At 28.0% G+C, this 10,666-nt stretch overlaps 1 non-coding gene across 1 annotated transcript; it reads left to right on the top strand.

Annotated features, from left to right (window-relative positions):
- The first annotated feature begins 9,053 nt into the window (after positions 1–9,053).
- Positions 9,054–10,283, top strand: LOC101219991. Its single transcript, XR_004214049.1, has 2 exons — positions 9,054–9,662; positions 9,755–10,283. It is a non-coding gene; the product is annotated as an uncharacterized LOC101219991 (transcript).
- Positions 10,284–10,666: the final 383 nt, after the last annotated feature.

The raw sequence follows: 10,666 nt of genomic DNA, 5'->3' as shown, positions 1-10,666 counted from the left end.
CACACAAATAAAGTGGAGGATGATGGGAACATAGAAACGAAGATGCTCTCAAGTTGTTCCTTGTATATATAGAAACACACAAAAAATAAATGTTTAAATCAATAAAATTGTTCAAAATATATTCTTTCTTTTATACATATATAAATTAGCAAAAATCTAAATTAAATATTTTAATGATTTACTTTTAGGATCCTTACAATGGTTTTTTTTTATTAATTTTATTTGCAATAAGTTTCATGAGATTTTAGTAATAATTTTAGTCATATACTGTAGATGAATTCAACTGTGTTAAATCAATAAGAAAAAAACAACAATAACCTAACAACAAAAAATCCCTACTATTGTAAAAACTCTACCTAGACCATTGTTGGGCAAACAAAAATTGGAAAAACTTATCTCTACCATTGTAGGAAGAATTGAGAAATTAAAAGAATTATTACGTATGTAGAACACTCTAAAATTATAGAAAAATTAAACCACAACCCACTGAAAAGAAGATCATTATGTAAGAAACTGTTATAACACGTAGAATAATTCTCTCCTTAATCTTAATTACAAGAACACTCGTCTAATGTTTTTTGTATTACTCACAATCAAACTCCACTTTTAAACTAGATACTACCAAAAGAGAATTTAACAAGAGTTACAGGAATCTGACTTAAAAGTGTTTACAACAAGATCGCTTTCTTTTCACAATGTTAGAAACTTGTCATTGGTGATTTAGTTTTTTTGGCTAAAGGGTATATAAACAACAAAACAAAGAAGGAGAAACTATCCTAGAAAACAATAGTAAATAAAAATGCAACTGGGTTGGTAGGATGAAATGGCCTTAAGGAAAAGAGATAGTTAGGATTTTTGTCAAAGTAACTCGATTAGTTAGGCTAACCTTCTTCGTTTAGTGAATTGGAGCGTATTCCAACCTATTTTGGCCTTAAAAGGAGAATGATTTTTAGTAAAAAGTCCAAATCAACCATTTTGGTCTTGATCTTGGCCAAGGATGAGGCAGAGGCCAAGCCTCGAAATTGATATATATATATATATATATATATATATATATATATATATATATATATATATATATATATATATATATATATATATATAAAGGCATGTCAAATGTACATGTGTTCGATAATCTAGCTTATCTATAAGGATTATGAAACTCTCATATCCTTATCCTTGTTGGGACTAAGATAAAATTCATATCAAATCCCCTACAATTAACATCATTATGACTTCATTTGAGATATCTAACAACTTTTAACTTCTTCTTTATTTTGTAGTTCACATCCTTGACTTTAGTATCAAATCATATTTTTCTTTGTTTTACCGGTCCTTATACAAATTGTAAATTATAAATTTATTTTGTAAATGTCTACTACCATGACCATATATTCATTATATATAACGACAATACACATTCAATCATCAACTGTAACTCACATTTGAAATAAAGCATAAATATTTTCTTTTATAAACATGATATTACATGAGTGTATTAAACATTGACATGAACTACATATCAACCTTAGATTTAACGTATACCAACATTTCAAGTGTATCTAACAATATATCTTATATCAATTCACGCTTAATATATCAGCAATCACACATTTTAAATTTTAGATCTTTAGTTATTTTAGTTTTTTTTAGTGTTTCAAAAGTATATAGTAATCAAAAAGTGTATTGAAAGAGAAACTCTAGTTGTACCTCTGCTCACAAGAAATTTTGTTACATTTAGTTTGATGACTTTCTTAATTTTGGGTTTTGAGCCAAACTCCCTTTAACTTTGCTAAGTTTGCAAAACCTAAAACCTAAAACCGGTAAAACCTATACTAAATTTTAATCATTCTTGTTTTGTTATTTTGTTATTGTTGCAACTATCCCATATAATTTACTATAAATTATGATATATTATTTCTTCAAAAGCACACAAACAAATACAAATCTTCCAAATCATATAACACTAACCCATTAGACATTTGATATGGTGAAGTCCTCCACAAAGTTCGCTCTCTTGTTCTTAATGTTCTTTGTTATCTTAGGTATATAAATCCATTTCAATTGTTTATAGATAATACCTTTTTTCCTTTTTGCAATTATTGTTATCTTATCGTATGACAATTATCAATTGAAATATTTCAGAAACGTTCGTGGCAGATGCCAGAAGGGTCGTTAAGATTCCATGCAATAGTCGTATGAATTGTTCTTATCCATGGCACCACTACTTCAGAAAATGGTTTGCTTGACGTTAATACAGTGTCAAGTAAACGTATACTTGACGTCTTTAAAACCGTCAAGTATAGTCACATTACTTGACACTAAAAAATCGTCAAGTATACATTTACTTGAACACGAAAAACCCGTCAAGTATACATTTACTTAACACTAAAAAGCCATCAAGTATATATTTACTTGACACTATAAAACCGTCAAGTATATATTTATCTGATACTGTATTAACGTCAAGTAAGATAGTATACTTGACACTACAAAACTGTCAAGTAAAATTATATATTTGATTTAAATAAGATAGTATATTTGACATGTATTTAACGTCATATATACCATTTATTAATACACAAAATTTTTTATTTCCTATTTCCTGCATTATGTATATTCGTCAATAAAACATATTTAATACACAAAAAGTGACTGAATTTAGTATAATAAGCAAACCATCAATAATTTCATTAATCTAGCAATATCATCAACAATTACATAACTCGAATCCAATATAGGCAACTAAAATTTCCTATATGTGTGGCTTATTCCAAAATCAACAACAATAATAGTTATCTTATATAACCTTAACATGCTTGGTATACCGAAACTAAAGTCTAGACTTAGTCTGCAAGCTCAACCTATGTTTTTGTCATCCACATCGATTGGAAAAGAAATTTCTTCACAATGCATTTCCTAAACATTTAAGAGAAGAAAAGACAACGTCATCACTCCTTAGAAAATAAATATAAAATTAACATATATGTATTCTCCACTCATAATTTAAGATCTATACATACATAGCTCATATATGGAAAGAAATGTACTTTTACTACAATATGTACACGTAAGTAATATATGACGATATATTTCTGTACAAGAACGATAATATATGACAGCATAAACAATCTTATATCTATATACTCTAACGTTAAATAAATCTTCTATTGATCAAAAGGTTGTGAATTATTATTAGATGAATTCAAGAAATATAATTACACTGTATCTGCTATAAAGATTGATAATAACATTTTGAAATATTTAATCAAAGTTTGGATCTTTTGTTATATGCTATATTTGAAAATATAGAAAGAAAAATCAATTAGATTATATTGTTGGAAAAATTATCCATTATCATCATTCATTATCCCTCCCAGATGATTTGTTTTATTAAGATATTCAAATTATTGTGCGACATAAACTACCAAATGAAACTACACTGTCATTGTCCATTTCCTTACATTTTCTTACAATAACATTTCTTTTTAATTTTCTTAAGTATGTTAAATCAATAAGAAAAAAGAAACCATATATAACCTACCAACTCAGCTTCAAGCATTTTATTGGAAAACAAAGGGAAAGATGATGTTAGAAAAACTTCACTATCACTGTAGGAATAGTCGAGAAATTAAAGGAAAATACATTTATGTAAAACACTCTAAAACTATAGAAAACTCTCACAACCCATCAAATCAAAGAAAACTATTATTATGTAAAGAAAAATTATCACAACCACAGACAATAAGTGTCTCTCTTCCTGATTTTAACCAGAAGAAATTCTCTCAAAATTTCTTTTGTACGAGTGTTCTAGAAAACGACAACCCAAACCTACTATGATTACCTAATTATCCAAACAGTAACGATTGAGTTGGATTAAATTTTGTGTTGGATTGGATTAGAAAATTGGAGAAAAAAGTGTTGAGTCGGGTTGTCGGGTTGTGCGAGTAAGGCATGACCTAATCCAACTTGATTTTGTATGTATGTATGTATATATAATCATCTTGCACCTTGAATAACAATTTGTTCACGTTGCATTTTGAAAAACATTATGAAAATTTGTCTAAATAACTTTTGTAGAGATTTAAAAAAAACAACATGACTCAACTCAAATTTTTTTGGGTTGGGTTGCCTTGCATATTGAACTGATAGCGTTCATTTTTTTTCCAAAGCGGATACATTGGGTTGGTCCATAGCTTTTCACAAACCCAACCCAACCTAACTTATGTAAAGCACCCCTAGTTTTTTATATATACTCACAACCTTTAACTCCACTCTTAAACTACGATAATACAAAAGAAATTTTATTTAGAGTTACGAGATTCAAACTTAAAGTGTTTACAATTAAGACACTTTTAAACTAAAACTAAAGGATCTCTATATACATTCACAACCTTTAACTCCGCTCTTAAAAATTATTTTTATAATGTTTGGAGCTTGTTATGGAGCATATTCCATGGTGAACAGAAAGAATGATAAGGTCTTAAGAAAAATGGTTAATGAGGCACTACTAGAAAAACTACTACTATGACAGCTGTATACATCCCAAATTGAAAAGAGAAAAGAAAAAACAGTCATGAATGCTAAAAATTCTCGTTTTAGGCAGAAAAATACAGAATTTTTCAAATTTCACTTTCTGCGACGGTTATTTGGTGCATAACATATACAAAAAAAAATTATTTAATTTAGTAAAATAAAATTCATTTAAAATTAAAAGTATATTAAAATCAATTTTTTTCCTAATTCTAAAAACATTAAATAATTTATTTATTAAAGTAAAACTTATAAAATATCTCAAAAACACTTTCTCTACCTCCTCATGTTCTTCTCATCTTCTTCTTCTCCTCTTCTTCTTCTCCTTCTTCTTCTTCTCCTCCTCCTCCTAATTAATATACGACACGAGTTGGCATGCTAAGTTCATTAGAAGCATCAATTCCCTGTGTTCGATCTTGGACTTACCAGGAAACCTCTTTTCCTTTGCACTTGGATGATAGAGAGAAAATCTTGCACTACATGAATATCAATAGAGCTTTTGCAATACATGTATAAGAATGCACCTTTAATTTATTGCATAATCCTATCCAATCGCCAATTAGTCACTCTATTAGAGTTTCAACCTGATATATCCACAAGTAAAATAGTTGCACACATAACCTTAGAGACCAAGCCAATACACGATCGTGTAGTTTTCTTAACGATGGAAAAAACGCTTCGTATAATTCTTCTTCTAAACAATCATGATACACAATAGTGTAGGAAATGATACATGATCGTGTAGTTTTTTTTTTACAATGAAAAAATGATTCAAATCTAAACGAACATGTTGACTAGGTAAGTGGTCATTTAGATCATATCAAAGCGAAATTTAAACGATCTTGATATTTTAGAAGATGAGCTGTAAGAAAGAAAGAAAGAGAAGATGAATAAAAATAGAAAAAAGAAAACATTGAAGAGAAGCTGGAGAAATTTGAAAGAGAAAATGAATAAATCGCAAAGAAGAAGAAGAAAGAGAAGTGATGAATCTCCACAATATCAATGGAAAATTTGGAATTTATGAAAAACTTCTACTAACTTCATGAACTTTTTGATTTTGTTACACGGAGCATAAATATTTTGATGTTTGGTTATATTTATGAAAATTAACTACAAATTAATTAGAGAAATTTTTAAAAATAGAAACAAAATTCTTGCATCAACCAAAGATTCTATCACTAATAGTAATTGGTATGTAATAGTAATAGAAGACTATCATGGATAGAATTCAAAATTTTGCTATAGCTTGTATATATTTTAATTTATTTTTTTATTTTTAAAAATGCGTCAATTAAATATGTATGTTTAATTTAATAATTAATTAATTATATTATATTTAATTTGATTTGATTTGATTAAAGTAAATAAATTAAATTAAGACTAGCTTACGTGAGAGATATTAATTAAATATAATTTAATTGAAGGAGAATTTTTAAAAATTGTAGATCTTACAAAATATTTACAATCAATAGCAAATTATAGTCATTCATATGGTATAGTGATAGAAGACTATGAATGAATGATAGAATCCAAAATTTTGTTATACGTGTAAATATTTTAGTTAATTTTGTTATTTTAAAACATGCCTCCTACTTAATAAACATTCATTAAATAATTATATTGAATAAACTTAATTTTAATTAAATTTGAAATTAAATTAAATTAAATTAAAAGTGAAGGGGATAGCTTCCACGTTATCTCCCCTTTAACGTGGAAATCTTCCACGTTTTCTCTCACGCATCAATTGCCCACTTATTCTTCGATAACCAACCTGCAAAAGATAAAAGGGATAAGGAGTACATAATCAAGAGAATAACATAATGCAAAATTCTCTCAGTTTTTCTCTCTAAAAAATGATTTCTAATTTTAATCGGTTCCCACCCCTCAAAAACCTTATATTTACTTAGAGATTAAGGGAGGTTTCAAGTGGTGGTGTACAGAGATTGGGACTATCTGCCGGTGATTTATAGAATTCAGCCACATCAGCAAAAGTAAAGTTTTGAAAAGCATGCATAGCCCAATTTAATTTTACACTAAGTTTCTTATTTCTTATTTTCTAATTAAATTTGAGTTTATAGTTATATGGTGTCTTCCACTTTGTAAGGGCTTTTATCACTTCACTAATTACGCACTTTGATTGTGTTTAAAGAGGAAGAACCTACCCAATTTGTTGGAAAATTACAAGTGTTCATACCATATTTCTCACTAAAAACCTCACAAATTTATCACTAATTTGATCTCACAACCAACCTCTAAGTCCAAAGAAGAGTAAAGGAAACTTAGATAGTTTAAGATTTTGTGATCAACTACAAAACCAAACAAATAAGGCTCTCAGCTCCAAAGGTATGAACATTAACATTATTTTTGTTATTTTTGTTGACAACATCGTTTAATCCTCTAAACTATTATAATTAGAATAATATTTCTTCCAATTACTTCTGCACTATTATATATGCATCCTTTAGCTTTCCACAGATGAAGAAATGAGTGAATTATTATAATTTTAGGTTATAATAGATTAGGGTGTAGGTTATTTTAGTTGGAGTTATAATAATATATGTTTGTGGTTTATATATATATATATATATATATATATATATATATTTATTGTTGCTAATTTTACAAAAATAAATAATTATGTGTTGCGTGATTAATTGTTTAAATTTATTTTGTCAGACATTGCAAGAACCCTTCTTAATAACTACTTTTTTTTTAGTTTTAAGAAATTAACATTGTTTTTTAAAAACCCGTATAAAAAAGTTGATATCAAAACAACAAATTTGAAGGTAGAAAGTAGGAGTACTGTTGGTAGAGATACAAACCTTCAAAATTTGAGAAAATAGAATAAAGAAAAAAAAAAAAAGAGCTGCATTGAAGCATAATGCATGAATTTGAGTAGTTTATATCTTTTAATTAAAAGACTTACATATAATTTAGAAAAAGAAAAATGATAATGATCCATTGAATTCCAATTTGCAAAAAGATCAAAGAAGTGGCACAGGAAATTTTTTCTTTTAAAGAAAAAGGACAATGATTTTCCTCAACAAAACACTTGAAAAACATTCAATAAAAGAGGATCAAATTCTCTGTATTAAATGAGGAAAAAAGAAACATAAAGATTAAGGACAATAATTTATTGTACCATCAAAGTATAATCTTATCAACTAATCAACATTTGCTAGATTCTAATTACAAGAATCTATAGGGGGATGGAACAAAAATCAAACCTAACTCTGAAAAAGCAAAAAAGAAAAGGAAAAGAAACTATTTTAATCATGTTGTATATTGTACTTTAGTTGGTAAGAAATAATGTATGGACTCTATATGTCCAAATGCTCTCACCCAATTTCTTCTAATAATATAATCATCATGATTTTGACGTTTAAATTAACACATGTTTTCTTGTGTTTATTATATTTTTTAATTCACCTAATTCCTCAATTAAAGCTGAATTAAAATAATTATGCCATGAGACCATTTAATTAATACACAAAATCACAAAGTTGCCTGACCATAAAGTTATACAAATCTCTCTCTCTAGAATCACTAAGGGAAACAGACAAATTCCACCTTTCCATTTTGGTCAAATATGGGCAACTCACTTCATTGGTGAACCTTTGTCCCAATGAATTTTTTATGTACGCACATTTAATTTAAAGTTCTCTTTGGTATGCCAAAAATGTCATAAATTGCTTCTCCATGCTATAGTTTTGTGGACTTTGGTTAATTTTAGTGTTACATATGTGTGTGTGTGGTGTATTGATCATTGCCAAGTCACCTCAATCAGTTTCTTGATCATCAAGTAAGAATAAATAATTTAAAGAAATCACCCAATCATGTTAGTCTCAATTATATGTTTCATGTGTATGACTTCTAAAATAGTAATGTATACAACAATTTCGTTTTTATTTGATAATTATTTAAATTTTTTTAAATCGTATACTATTAGTTTGTTTTCACTCCTCCAAGTTATTTGTCAATTGATTTATGATTTGTTTTATTTTTTAATATTAAATTTATTTTCTTTTTAGTACTAAAATTCAAAAATAAAAACACAAATGTTAAATCATTTTTTAGCTAGGTTCCTCAATTTAGCTTGTTTTTTAAAAACGAGCTAATTATAAGATGATATAGAAGTAAAAATGATGATTTATAGATTTATTTTTAGAAACTAGAAAACTAATATCAAATAGATAGTTTTTTATTAATTTAATTAGAAGTTTAGCATTGTTTTCTTATCCTTTGTTTATAAAAGATTTCACCATTTGAATATCTACCCAGATAAAAAAACAAAAAACAAATTCTTTTTACAACATTTTTATTATATTTTGAAGATAGTTTCAATTTATTTTTTTCTCCATAATTTCTCAATCATATTTATTTATTTCAAACTAACGTAAAAAAAAAAAAAGTAAAAAGTAAATTACAAATTTCAATATTTTTTAAGAAAAATAAAATCGCAATAAATTTTAAGGACGGTTTAGACCTAGTTTATCACCATTAGATTGAGTTTCCATAACTCAAAATCTTGTTTGGGGTTCAATTTATGGAAACCCTAGTTTTAGGGTTTCCATAATTCCCTCAAATCTTTTTCACACTACTCCTTACTCTTCATCAATCATCTGTGTAGTACCATTGTGATACTCCCTGAAACCATGGTAATTCTTCTCAATTTTATGTCAATCCTTCCCTTCTCCGTTCAATCACGTCTTCTTCCTCTTTCACCGTTTTTGTTTTTGTTTTTTCCTCCAAATCTTTCCGTTTTTTACACTCTGATTTGATACCATCTTCGACGCTAAAGTCCTTTAGTTTTCCTCTCCCAACCTCAGAATTTCTTCGTGCAAAACGTTTCGTTTTCCTCTTCGAATCTTTGTTCTCCGTGTCAAAGTTGCCATGTTTTGGGAGTGGGAATTTTTTAGAAATGTTTGGTTCTTTTGGTGTTGTGGGGCAGATTCTTGGTGGGTGTTCTTCAAATTACAGAAATGAAGGAACTACAAACATTACACAAACATCACAAGAAAATTTACCTTTTACTGGTGAAGAAAATTTACCATTATCTGTAGGATCACCAAATGGTAAAATCAGAAAACGAAGCCTTTGATTCAACTTTTCCATTTAGCTCAAATAAGGTATGACATTGATGAATCTTTAATCCTTTTCTCTTTTGTTTTTCATCATTTTGATTGTGCAAATCATTCAATTGATTTTTCCTTTATGAAAGAAATCTGATATGAAGGTGAAGAATGATGTTTCTGGGGATAGTTCCAGTACACAAGAAGAGAAAAATGCAGAAATGGAGCAAATTTTAGGTGGGAATTCACGTGGAAAATCAACTAGAAAACAAACTAAAGAGAAATCTAATAATAGTGCTGAGGCTCCTAAGGAAAGTTATATTCATGTGAGAGCTAGAAGAGGGCAAGCCACAAATAGCCATAGCGTCGCTGAGAGGGTAAATTTCTAGTTTTGAAGAGAGAAATTTCTTTTGTTTAATTATGTTAGATGTGTGAAACAAACACTTTGATCAATAGGTGAGAAGGGAGAAGATAAGTGAAAGGATGAGATTGCTTCAAGAACTTGTTCCTGAATGTAATAAAGTAACTGGTTGAATCTATTTTTTTTGTTTTTCTTCGATGAAGTTTTTGTTTTGATTTTGTTATAAGGATGATTTGAGTTGGAAATTTGAGATATGTATGTGTTGAACTGAGGTTGGACATAATTAGGCAAAACTGAAAAAAGAAAGATATTTTTCAGGCATTAATCTAATTATAAAGATGTTTTGTGTCGATCAACACCTATTAGAACTGTCAGAAAAATCCCTCTCGATTGTTCATCAGTTGGAGGGAAAATTATATTTTTTATATATGAATGAACAACAAAATTCTCGGCTGAAAGAGGAAAAGAAAGAGAAAAAACTTGGATTCAATTTTTTGTCGGAATTTATTCATTGTTTCCTGTGTTCCAATGCTCTTACCTTCTACTATAAGAATTAGGCAATTATGTATATGCAGCCTTTTTGTCTTAATTATTTTTCAATATTCATATTACAATAATTTTCTTATGAATATATGTATTAGTATAATTTTCATAATTTTCTTTGATGTCTGTAACTGTCAACAATTTTTCTTCTGTTCTG

The sequence above is a fragment of the Cucumis sativus genome, chromosome 1, assembly GCF_000004075.3.
Source record: "Cucumis sativus cultivar 9930 chromosome 1, Cucumber_9930_V3, whole genome shotgun sequence".
Lineage (NCBI taxonomy): Eukaryota > Viridiplantae > Streptophyta > Magnoliopsida > Cucurbitales > Cucurbitaceae > Cucumis > Cucumis sativus.
Note: the sequence above shows the minus strand (reverse complement) of the source record. Positions and strands in the feature narration are given on the sequence as shown.